We start from the raw sequence: 13,276 nt of genomic DNA, 5'->3' as shown, positions 1-13,276 counted from the left end.
CCTGTGGCTAAAATCCAGATTCAGTCTTACAATGAGTATGCAATGGCAATTCTCTCAGACTCTCTTCAGACCATCTCTGAATTAAATTCTGACATGAAATAGCTAAAATAATCTCTTTGATACTTAATATGCTAATACACAACAATGACCTGCCCATAAACCTATATTGCACAGACTAGGGATTTTAACTCAAAGGATATGTCTTTCAGGTGACTGATAACTATGATAAAATTCAACAATTGACGTATGAATGGTGACCTTCTGGAGAACAAACAAAAAGCATCACATTAATGCAAATTCTGCTGCAGAGATGATCATATTGGCAATCTGCCAGTTCATTACACCATCTAGCTCAACTTCTTCAACATTAAATATTGCCTCCTTTGTAATTGACTGAAATACACTAGAGCAATTGCAGGTAACCACTTTGGGCTATTAAAGTATTCCATTAAGACTGCTCCATTAGGCAGATACTTCAAATTAAGTTATCTCTAAATATTCTACGTTTAAAATACTTTAACTACACAGACACTTGGGCAAGCACAATCCCGTTCCACAAAGCAGCAGACAGATCAGCAGCGACCACTCAAAAGAGCACAAAACCTGAATTTGGTTAAAGGGAAAAGAAACCCACACAGCTTATTCAAGACACTAATAAATGCTTAATATTTTAATTTCCTATTTATATATCCTCACAGAACTCATTTAATATTACCTCTTTCTAAAACTAAGAAAATGGTAAAGTTAAGAAATGCAAATATTCTTTAAACAAAATAAGTCAATACATTTACTGAATACTAAATTTGAAAACCAAGCATAGGACACAAACAGAAAACGGAAAGCAAGGCTTCATTCACATGGTATTTAAGGTTCCAAATAAAAAACAGAAAATTGCCACATTGCATTACAATCTGTACAACATTAAATCCAGTCGTACTATATACTCTACACAATTAAGCTTTTCCTCCCTAATACTTCCTTAACAGCAAGGAAGCAAATGACATTTGGGGGGGGGGGGGAGAACTGCATTCACTACTTTGCATGCAAAAAAGATGGCTAGATACTTAAAATGCTGGAAGGATTTAAGTCTGTATGCCAGCTATGAAAATGAGACCAACTCTTGAAGCAAAGGTAAAATTCTGTGTTTTAAAGATAGTTTATTTAAGGTTCCAGGTTTGGAGCTATCACCAAAGCCTGTAAAGACTAGCATCAGAAATTCTGGTCTCTTCTGAACAGAGCACAGGTACAAGGATGAATATCTTCCCTGCATTTCTATCTGGAGTACAAAGGCTGTAGTAGAGCTCCTGTCCATGGTATTTATGATGAGGTATTTAGGTATTACTTGTTGCTCAAACAACTTTTTTGTTTTTTATAGATATACTTTTCCAGAGGGGAAAAGAAGAAAAAAAATAATACAGACAGAGAAAGCATACACTGGGTCACACTTGGTCTACAGGCTATCAAGGAAACTATGCTGACTTGTATTCTTGTTTGACTCTGGCAGTCAAATGCATGTTTTCTGTAGACTCTAGTATGTACATGACATGTTTTGGGGGGAAAAAAGAAAGGGGGGGGTGAAGGGGGAAGAGAGAGCCTTTTTACATTTGCTTCCACAACCACCATCCTCTATGTCACTAGCTTTTAATTCAGTATCTGTGGATTACAGGTCTTTGAAAGATGACCACAACAGTAGTCATCTTTACAGTACTGTGCACATATAAATTACTAAAAAATGCACACCTCCACTGGAAAAAGGCATACACAGATGCCTTTTGAAAAGCTGAAAACCACAGAATTGGATGAATTAAAGTTGCATCTGTCTCAGTAGCTAAGTTGCTGACAGAGTATCAGAGAAATAAGAAGCAGAGACTCCTTGATACTACTCTTCGTTCAGAACACATATATCTAAAATAAGCAAATTAACATCACATTTACACAATTAGAGATTTTCTTTGGACTGAGATGTAACAGAAAAGGGACTATAGCAAGGGTTACAGAAGGGCTTCACATCATTATTATGGTAGACTCAAGTAAGGCACACTTAGCCCACTGGCAATTCAAAGTTAATTGTAGCCCTTATTAGAGCCCCTGTTCTGCTAAATTATGCATTCTTCCTTAGTCCAAAGAAAATCTTTCCTATTTCCATATGTATACATTCAAGAAAGTAGCTGTCTGTGCTATAACAGCACCATCTGAATTTGAAATAGCAGAGAGACTACTGTCTCAATGCTAAAACATACAGATAAGGTGATGTTAAAAGGGACAGGTCAATGGTTATGTTGGAAACCACCAGGCAGACTAAGGGAACTGGAGGAAACGGACAGAGCAGATCCTGACCGATGCCTTCAAGGAAAACTTTGTCAGAAATTTCTTGATAACTTTCAAACAGTAAAGGAGAAACTTGATATGTAATTTTGATAGCATAAGGTCTGATTTTGGCACACCCCACCTGCTATAAAAGCAGCTGATCACTGACAGCTGCAGCAATCACTCTTGCTGAGCCTGAGCCTTTTTACTGAGGAAGTCTGATTTGCTGCACTCTCCCTTCCTCCAGGTGCACAGCTACTGGGTATGTGACAATGCTGCAGGCATTACTGTCCAAGTTGAATGTTTCTTTCTGAAGAGTATGCAAGCTTGGCCCTTCTCTGTTCAGACAAACTACATCTGAAAAAGTGTTAGCAAAAAAAAGCCATTTGAAGAGACGGCAGAAAGAACCTGGGGCCAAGGTCCCCGGACTTCAGAAATCTATAATGATCTCAGCTGAAGGAGCTGCAAGTTGAAGAAATCTCTCTCAGAACTGCTACCACCAGAAAGAGTAGTTTAGGCAATGATATATTGTTTACTCAAACTCTGTATTTGCTTTGCAATAATGCAAATTCCAAGGCTGACAAACTTGCACATATAGACATTAAACTGGAGCCCATTAATAAAATTGAGGGAAGAGAAAACAAGAACACAACACAAAAAACTTTACCTTAAATTGGAATATGCTCAATTACCATCTGGTGTTAAACTCCAGTAACACACCGAAAAATCATCTTCCTTGTGAGGAAGAAGATTATTTCTGTCCTGACGTATCTGTAAATCAAAGGCTGGGAAAAACTGACATTCCAGATTTAAAGTTTCTCTGAATCTCCTTTGATGAGCCAATTGAAGGAAAGCAAAGAACTTCAAGTGTTTCAAGTACAAAACTACTGTAACTAGGGATTTACAATTTGCCTAACAGCCAAGGTTACTTGGAAGATAAACCCTTGGAACTTGGAAATTACTTTGGTTCATACACAACTTTGGTGATACATACTAACCGCAGCGATGTAGGATACTATAACCCTCGTCTTTGGGTATTGCAGAAGGGTAGTCCGTAAGTCAGCATCTTGAATTTGCAGGTCACAACAAAACTGCCAGGTTCCTCAGATCCAAGAAAAGTAACTAATGCTTGAGTCACTATTTCCCAAAGAACACAGAGTCCTTAAGAACACCTGCTTTCTTCTTCCAAAACTACTCCGAAACAGTTGAACCAGTTTTTGCCTGAATTGCCACAGAAACTTTGCTTCAGGTTGACAGCAAGAATAGAAATGTTAACATAGTTTGGGTTCAGCTGCAGCACACAGCAGCCTTGGCTATAGGCATTGCTATTATTGCTGTTTGCAAGATAACTAAATATTCCAGAATCTCATAATACCCAAACAAAACTTGGCAACAGCCTTACTTCTGATCTTTTCAGCACTGAATTTTTTCCCTTTCATTTGTCTTGTACACATTTGATGGCATCTTATTTGACTTACTTTATCACGCTAAGTCAGTGTCGAAGACAAGAGTTAGATATACGGTAAACCCTATAACAATTCTCAAAAACAAGATTGCCTATGGCAGCTGTCAAATTAATGAGATCTCCAAAGCTATCTGAATACAGTATCTGGGCAGAAATTCAATCATGTCATTTCTGTCTGAATACTCCAAAAGAGAGTCCTACCAGGGTTAGAAGCGGAAATCATTTTAAGTGCAGCTATATATGTAGCTCCAAACCTGAAGCCAGAAAAGAAAACTAAAATCTAAACACACATGACATTTATCTGGACACAAGGGAGAGAGAGAAAAAAAAAAAAAAAATCTGTTACACATCTAGCAAAAGGTCAAAGCCAATCACTGTGTTCAAATTTGTCCCCTCAGGATAACAGCTTCCAGGTTCACTTTCCAGAAACAAGGTGTGTTGATTACAATAATTAAAGAATTTCTGCTTACTTTTGCATCCTTCATTACCAGTGTATTTTTTCAAACTTTTTTCCCAACAAAATACGATTCTTCAGTCTACAGGTGCAACCAATGCAGTTCAGTGTTCTTCAAAGCTGTTATTTAGAACTATTTGTAGTAATGATTTGTAATATGTCAGATTTTTAGAAAGCTCTGTAGTAGACAGTAAAAGTTTTGATACAGTATAAACAGCAAAAACACTAGTAGTAGAATATTAATTGTAATCAACTTGTCAGAAATACAAACTAAGTTTATCTAAAACTTACCTGAAAGAAAATAGTATTTTGTCATACTCAAATATTAAGCTGCAGTGACAGCAGCATCCAGGGTTTTTAATCAAAGGGTACAATTTCTTGCTGCTTTTGCTCCTTCTTTCCTTAAACTACTCTAACCACTGATTTCCCTTTTACCTTGAAAGAGTCCATGTTACCACTCAATTACGCGGCAATTTCACCTTGTTGAACTTTGCCAAGAATTCTGTTTATTTTTGGGTTTAGAACATCCAACTATCAAGTTGGAAGAGCTACAGCCTTTTAATTCAACAAATAAAGAGTTAAAAGGATTTATTTTTCCTTTCTTTACAGATATCTGTATTTTTATAAGCAATTACTTTAATAAGTACAAGTTTAGCTGTTGTTTAAATAAAACTATTCAGAGATTGGCTTCTAAAGTACCTTCCGGAATACATGAGCAGGTGACAAATAACTGAAGCAATATAACAAAATATAACAAAATTCTAACTCAAAACCTTTATATCAATTACAAATAGATAAATAAACCTTTAAATAAGTGAATGATGATGAAAAATACCAGATTGCAATTTAGACATAGTTTCTAACCCTGATCAGTCTGTATACAGGAGGAAGCTCTTCCAAAAGTAAAAATTTATCTCACTATTTATATTTTGAGTGCTTCTGCATATCAATATACCAAATTCAGGGGACAGTAAAGCATTCATTATGGATGGGCCTATATTTAGAATTGCACATTCCATGATGTGCTTATTACACCAAAACTCATGTAGATAAAGGGGTTTTTTAAAGCATTTCCCGAGCATCTTCATAAGAGATATTTAGAGAAGTCTGAAAACATGAAGTTATTTCTGTCAAAATCTGCTAAATCCTGGAGTGTTCAGCTAATTCAAAAAGTAATTCAGAGAAATGCATACTACACAAAGATACAATTGTGCTTTTGAACTGCACATAAGCTTAATTCAGATCAGTGCCCATAAATACCAACTATGATCTTCACCTGCTCAGCACATTTAATCCCAATTCATTCTTAGAGGCATGAATAGAGATCCTTTTGCAAGACGCCAATTTTGGGTATTACCAGCTTGGACCAAATTCAAACCAGTGACCTACCACATTTTCTGGTATTACGGCAAAACTTAGAATATCAGACATGTTATCTTATTAACAAGTTAAGAAAATATTTGAAGAAAGTTAATTTTAAAATGAAAAATCTAGAGAATTTATTTAAAAATAGCTTGCAATTTAACCATGCAATTACTGAGCTTTCAGAAATGTTTTGGCAAAGCCTGAAGAACAAATTGCCTCAGCTTCTTTTTTTTCATTTTTTTTTTTAAAAAAGAACAAGAATATACTGAAAGAATCAATTTGTTGCCAGTTCTTTATTACAAGAGATTTCATTTCTGCATCTGCTGTCTATAATACACAGAGCAGCAGTATCACGAATCCTGCTTTATGCCATACATGCACTACAAATCCAATTACTACTCTATTAGGTCTCATTTAAGTCCCATACTTTATGACAATATACTGAACAAAAACTTCAGCACGTTTTTCAGCCATCTTTACAGTAAGAAATAGGTGGCAACCACTGCTTAATAAGATTTCATTTATAAAGAGAGTTCAGAGTTACCTGAGTTACCTACCATGCATTTCAGGAAGACTTAAGAAACAATATTTCTGCCCCACCCCCGGTCCCTTAACAAACCAGGTGGCTATTCTATTTTATGGTTGACCATTCTGTTTGTCTCAGAGAAGTTTGTCACAGGGCTCAATTCTGTTTTGCAGTTCTAAAAACAAGTCCAAACCCTACCAAACCATAACCTAGTGAATTCAACATTTATTCCAAAGGCGTCACTGTTTCTGTTTAACTTTCCTGGGTAAGGAACCACTTTGACGCAAAGTAACTTCAGGTTTAGGGGAGGTGGGGGTACAAAAACAAAATCACACAGATCTGAAGGGTACTGAAAAGGGTTTTTTTTTGTTGTTTTTGTTTTGTTTTTGTTTTTAAGTGTAAGCTCTTATCTTACCTGGATATAAATAAATATCACTACTAAATGTTACACAGTAGATCTGTAGACCTTTCAGAAGCTTTGAAAATTTCACTTAATTAAAGTGTACTTAATTCATACATATATTATAATCACGTATCCCTCTACTTTCATTACAATACTTAACAGGTCCTGAGACTACTCTTTTTAGACGTGCACAGGTCTGCCCTTTCTTTTGGGAGCGTAGCAAAAAACTTAACATCATCTAGCAGTAAGCAGCTGCTACGTTCAAAGCTCTCTCAAAAGAGTGCACAGGAGACTTGTTGAATAGCTGTTTCCTGATAGCTGACTTGACTAAATCATCTTCCTCGCGCAGGCTACAAAGCAAATGTCATGTTGACATTTACGCTCATGATCTGTTGTTAAAACACAACAATCAGGTGCTGTCCACTTTTAAACATACTCCATAGCTCTAGACACTTTGTTTCTAGGGCAGAAAGCTTCAAAGTTTCAAGAACAGTGATAATCTTCAGTGATAATCTCAAACAAATTTTAGCAATGATTTTATGGAATTTTGTCCATTACATGCCTACCATCAATAGTCATTAAAACCATGAGAAATACCTAAGTTCCATGCTGACCGAGAGGATAGCAACGGGGGTGGGGGGGAGAGTTTCTATGTCATTTCAGGGTTCATGCCCCAATTTTGCAATCAGAATCAAAAGATGTGGGCCAGAGCTCTCCCTGTGCAGAGGAGACTAAAGGCAGTGACATTACAGATTTTCACCTTTGCTGAAATTGTCAAAATAATGGAAAAAAGGCAAAGGTATTCTTCCCATGTATGTTACTGAATCAAGTGGTCTTTTCCAGCGTATTTCCATGTTTCTTCTGCATGCTTTTTAAAATGCCTATTTTTTCCCCCCATTGCCTGTTTTTTTGGCTTCCATTTAAGTCGCTCTCACTTACCTTCCCTTCATATTTAAAACCATGGCCAGGCTTACAGAAGAAGAACGTGACAATAGGGAATCTCATGACAAGAGCTGAAGGCCACAGACCCTGAATTAATGTGCTACTCTGCCTGCAACTTTGAGCAACACTATAGGCCTTAATGAACATTAAGTTTCATTTACAGCAACATGAGGATGGCAACTTTGTGAGCCAAATGTCTTTGCCTGAAAATGAAGCTAAGGGTATTACCTTCTAGTTCTTAAATCTAATAACAAAGAACTGAAAGCACCAAGTTTAAGGTACTTGTACATTTTAACAATTCTGGAAACTCTGGTTTCCTTTTAAAGGGGAGGAATGAGTTCCTCTCATTTCTACAGGATGTTAACTATATTTGCTTTCATTTTATTTTACCCTTCCGTTTTGTAACCTATGATGGTAAATACTGATCCTGTAACAGGCGCTTACTCTCTTGGGAAGTTACACCTCTCCAGCTGCAAAAGAGCACAGACATCTGCTGTTCTTCAGAACACAAAGCCTATTGCCATGAAACTTGGAGTAGCAGTCTCAGAAACCCACTGTCGACTATTAAAGCATACACACAGTTTTCGTTCCAGAACAGGCTTCCATTTAAATCAGCAATATCGCAGACGTCTGAGGCTACAAGTCCTTTTTTTCTTGATAAATACAGAGTAAAGGTTCCTAGTAAAACATCAGCAATGACCTGACATCTCTGTTCTGCATTTTGCAGAAAAAAACTGTTTGCAAAACAGTATTGTTTCTTCCTCAGTCCTTTCAAAATATCCACAGGTGAAAAACCCCCTTTCACACTAGTACTTTCCTGAGAGTTCCTGAGGTTGGAGGACTTCCTAGAAAGCTATGGAAAGAACATAGGCACCAGCAAGCAGGAAAGTATGGAATCCAACATAAACAAAAGCTTTAAAAGTTCGAGGCATCTATTATTCAGCCAGATTTATTATGTTAAATTAAAGAGTCAGCAGTCAGGCTAATAAATATGCATCAGTAAACTTTGAAGGTATCTTGTATACCTATACCAAACCATTATAAACCCACAGAAAAACAGAATGAGACCACAGGGTCCCCCTAAAATCAATCACAAAAGTTCTGTAGTTCTCAGTAGGGCAGGATTTTCCCCCATAACTTTAAAGACTGACTAAGGCTAGTCACCACCAAATGATACGAAAGAATTCTTCATTAAAAAAAAAAAAAAAATCCCGCAACTATGTCTTCAAAGAAAACTCTTCCAGGACTAAAACTATCTGTAAATCAATGGACTGCCTGAAGGCAGCATGAGTTTTGCTTCAGGTCTGGGGAGCTTCTCCAAATAGCACCAAAGTGTAAACCAGATTTCAAGTCTACTGGGGATATATTCTGGTTGCTAGACTGTGCTATCGCATCTTCATTACTGCCATTACCTGCAATATCGAGATTAAAGCGTGGATGGGCATGCAATCACATCTTAATTTTATTGCAGAGAGATTTGCCAAATTGCTTCTCACTGATGTCTTCAAAATGAGTGCTTGGATAACAGATTTAGTCTTTTAATAAGCAACTGGTAAAGATTCCAGGCCTTGCCTACAATAAAGAGTGGGAGCTCTAGAGACTGGGGAGATAACGTAAGCAAGAAGGTAGCATGCTGCAAGAACCGAGGAAGAAACAGGACAAAACCAGGCAAAATGTAAGAAGGAAAAAGAACAAAAAAAAAAAAAAAAAAAAAGGACATTGAAAAAGATGCAGAAAGACTTGACACAATAAGCACAGTACGGACAGGGAAGAAAAAAATACATATAGAGGAGCTATGCAGAGTTTAATTTTCTTAATCAAGCTGATGACAAAGCACCGTAATTGAAACAAAGTCACTCAGTGTCATTGTCACTTTCATAAAAAATAAGGTTGGCTGGTAATAGCCTAGGTATGTACATCGTTTTTGATTCACTGAAATTTCACGCTTGGTAAATTTAAATAAATTTATTAACAATAAAGAAAACCCAAATGATCCATCTACACTGAATATTACACCGAAAGAGCTCAGGTTTTAGTTAAGCCTTTGTACCTGACAACTTAAAATATAGTCCTTAAAGTTATAACATAAAATGCTAATGAATTCAAGCCAACCTTCCAGAACAAGAAGTGTTGTGAGGATTGTTGCTCTTTTTCCACCAATGACACAAGATGAAAGGATTCAGCATACACAAATTCCAAAAGTGCCTGACTACCTCTTCATTTCGTGATTTTCAAACACTTTACATTTTCCTTCAGAAGAAATTTCAAAATTTTATTTTAAAAAGTTTACACAGTAGTTCTAAAAATAAAGAATAAATAAAAAATAAGAGAAGAGTTTTCAAAGAGAAGATATGAAGGAAGAGACCTTACTAACAAATCCACAAGGGATTAGTATTTCCTAAAACCAGACTTTCTGTTCTGATGGAAATTTGAGGAATATCTCATTCTTACACAGACCACTAACCACACTTAAAAAGGTTTGGGTGCAAAAGGCATTCTGCCAAAAATTCTAACATCTTTAACAATTTGTTTATTCCTATGGAAAAAATCAAGATTGCATTTCAGAAATACGAAACGACTGATCACAAATAAACGTTACACTGAATACATGCTTAATACTATCTATTGTTTCACAGAATTTCAAAAGCAAAGCAAAGACCAGCAATGTTTTATTACTTTCTTAATTTACATTACAGCAGTACCTAGAATTTACAATTAAGATCAAGCCTTTGTGTGTGGTACAGATATGAACTGAGACCCTTTAAAAGAGTTTGTTTTAATAATAATAATAAAAAAATCCTTCACTTGTAAGAAAACATGAACATTTGAAGGATTTCACTCAAAAACAAATAGATAAATAAAAGTCCATTCAGAAATCAATCAGCAAGTAAAAGCACAGAGTCTTCCCCTCCTATAAACAGCTCTGAGTTTTCAGAAAAAAATGTCCCATTGCACCTCACAACAGAGCACATTTGTGCCATCAGGAAGACCAAATTGTGTGTCAATTCATACTTCTATACAAGATGTCCAGAGTCCAGACTACAATCCTTAATGGAGGAGACGTGCTCTGTGGTCCGGAGCAAGAAAGCAGACACCAAATTCCCCCGTTCACAGAGCATGTCCCCAAAAGAGGCTCCTGCCTACACTGCAGCAAATGGCAACCGCATCTTCCTCCTTTCTGACTCTGACCAGAAGTCCCATCCTCATCAAACCATTTTATTAATTAACATAAGCTTAATGAATTGATGCTTTCCAGGAGGAAGGAAAACATTTTTCCCATCACAACACTATGAACCATAAGAACAGCAAGACTGTTGAATAGCTTTACATGTGTATGCGATTACCTTTTACATCACTAAATACCATCCCTTCACAGTCACATTTTTATTGCAGCTGGAGTGCATGAAACACACTTTCATTCAAGGTCAGAAACAGCAATTAACTGGCACACAGCAAGTTGAACTGAAATAAGGAGATGAGCTGTCAAACTAACACATGAAGGTAAACTCAGCATCTTAACAAAAGCCTTTGGATTTCATAGAAATCAAAGAGTGTAAAGGTCCTGTGTTGAAATGGGTTATGAACAATTACTGTATAAAGTTACAGCACTTTTTCTAAGGTTTGTGAGACAATTTAGCACAGCAACACAATTTCCCCAACAAGCAGCCTCTTATTGATACAGGCAGACAGAATTAATTTTAATTCTACCAGCTAAGCATGTTGTGTGACAAAATATTAATCACTCAAGTTGCACGTCACAAGAAGTGAGTTTTTTCCTCTTAGTATAAAAACAAAATTTCAAAATTCATTGTCTTTGATTCTGAAGAAAATTCCTAGAGTTTGTGTAAATTTATGCAACCAGTCTTAATAATGAACTCTTATTAGTTTGTCTTCCACAAGAATGAGATTATTTTTCTAACAAGAAACATGGTAACATCAATCCCCCCAAACATCCTTTCTTTACATTTAAAATAAGTTTTCCATAGAGTCTTCAGGGATAAAAATAACCCTGGTAAAAATGTCTCCAGTAATGCTTCTTCAGCTTTTACTAACCAACAAATGCTTAAGAAATCTACTCAAGAAGTACAATCAATACAGAACTTTTTAAGGAGAAATATCATAATCTATAAAAAGAACAGTTCAAGAATACATAAGAATTAAGTTCAGTCATTAAAGCCTGAAAGGGAGGTTTAATCATAAAAATAGTTGAAAATGGATGATTGAAAATGGTAACAGAGTTACCAGTAGCAAAAGGAAGCACAAGGCCCAGTTCAGTATTTATTAGCATCTCCAACAATAAACATCGAGGCACGTAAACTGATAGTCCTACTAAAATCAGTGTGTATTCTGAACCATAAATTACATCTACACCTTGCTGCATTAGGACTGGAGTTTGGAAATAAGCATGCAATCCCTCTAGCAAAATTTACTTCAAAGCCTCCGCTCCCCTCACCCCAGTCTGCCTACAGAGCTCAGCAATGGATAAAATTGAGAATGTGGTTTTCATTCATTTCTTCCAGGCACTCTAAAATTCACACATGCACCTCAGAGCGGCTTGAAATCTGGTGTACCATATGGCAGTGCATTTGTCATTTCCAGAAATATGTTGAATATGGGTTCCAGAGATACAAACCCCAATTAAAAAAAAGTCCTAAATCCAACAGATTCTATTCAGACACCACCAACTTTATAGTTTATACTACACACAATTGGAGAGCTCGGGCTTTGATTAGGCTTCATTTGTCCCTGAAAATAAATCCAATGCATTAGCTTGTGGAGGCTCATTTCCCTAGTATTTTGCAACTGTATAAAGTTATTTACACTTGACTTAAATGAGAGTGAAGCAGAAATAATACATTTAAAAAAATACTAGAATTATATACATATGTTGCACTTACAGCACAAAGTAAATGATTCACAAGCTGCAGAACAGTGGAGAATCAGGAGCAAGAGTTTCACGGCTATTTCAGTGTGAACTGAGTGAAGAAGAAATAGTTACTTCTTCCCATTCCTGCATATGTAGTTCGCTGGTGCACATTATAAAGTAAACATTCAAAAAAATTAGAGAACAATTAGCATACATATTTTTTAAACATAAAAAAGAAATGAGGCTCTCCTGCTGGCTGAAGCAATTGCGCAGTCTCCAAACTCAGCAATTTAGGGTGAGGTTTCAAAAAAAATTGGCTGAGCTGAGCAAAACATTTTGCTGTTGACAAAATGAGCAAGTCCTATGCCACATGCAGAAAGCGACTAATTCATCTTCCCACTACAGTTCCTATTTTACAGAGAATCTACTTTCCACTATTTGTAATTTGTGATGAAATGATCCTTTTCCCCCTCCCCCTTAAAAAAATGCAGATTAGCAAGCAGCAATCAAATTACAGTCCATGACTGAAATGAGTTTCTTCCTAGCTTTCTTCCTTCAAGGCTGGAATCACAGATCATGGTATTTTCTGACACAGATGAAGATAAAGAGAAACATAGACTTATCAAACTTTCTGCTGGGCACACAGTTTTATCTTCCTCTCCTTTCGCCTTATGTTGCCTCTTGAAACTAAGTTCTCATCTTAGCAAAAAGCTTTTTATCTCAAGGACGAAAACTAGCAGTAATAACTGTTGGTGGAAAAAAAAAAAAATCTGCTTTGGCGATGGTACTCAGTTTTGGCAAACATCCCTCCCTTTACACAAAGGAATTAAGAAAAATCTTACTAGAGTTTCTAAAGAACTTCCTGTGTGCATATTCCATAGCAAAACTTGTTTTGAAAACAGAATATCTATACAATTTTTACAAAATGTGTAGGTGATTGGAAAGAC

General features: G+C 36.3%; 1 protein-coding gene across 5 annotated transcripts in view; it reads right to left on the bottom strand.

Annotated features, from left to right (window-relative positions):
- Positions 1 to 13,276, bottom strand: part of NCK2 (NCK adaptor protein 2) — a 91,620-nt gene that overhangs the window by 62,958 nt on the left and 15,386 nt on the right. The window contains exon 2 of one of the 5 annotated variants that reach the window (XM_013954183.2): positions 12,361 to 12,438. The exons of the other annotated variants lie outside the window; for them this stretch is intronic. The gene's annotated coding sequence lies outside the window, so the exon portion shown is untranslated. The remainder of the gene's footprint in view (positions 1 to 12,360; positions 12,439 to 13,276) is intronic. 5 annotated transcript variants of the gene reach the window in all.

This window comes from Apteryx mantelli, chromosome 1 (genome assembly GCF_036417845.1).
Source record: "Apteryx mantelli isolate bAptMan1 chromosome 1, bAptMan1.hap1, whole genome shotgun sequence".
In the NCBI taxonomy this organism is placed as follows: Eukaryota; Metazoa; Chordata; class Aves; order Apterygiformes; family Apterygidae; genus Apteryx; species Apteryx mantelli.
Note: the sequence above shows the minus strand (reverse complement) of the source record. Positions and strands in the feature narration are given on the sequence as shown.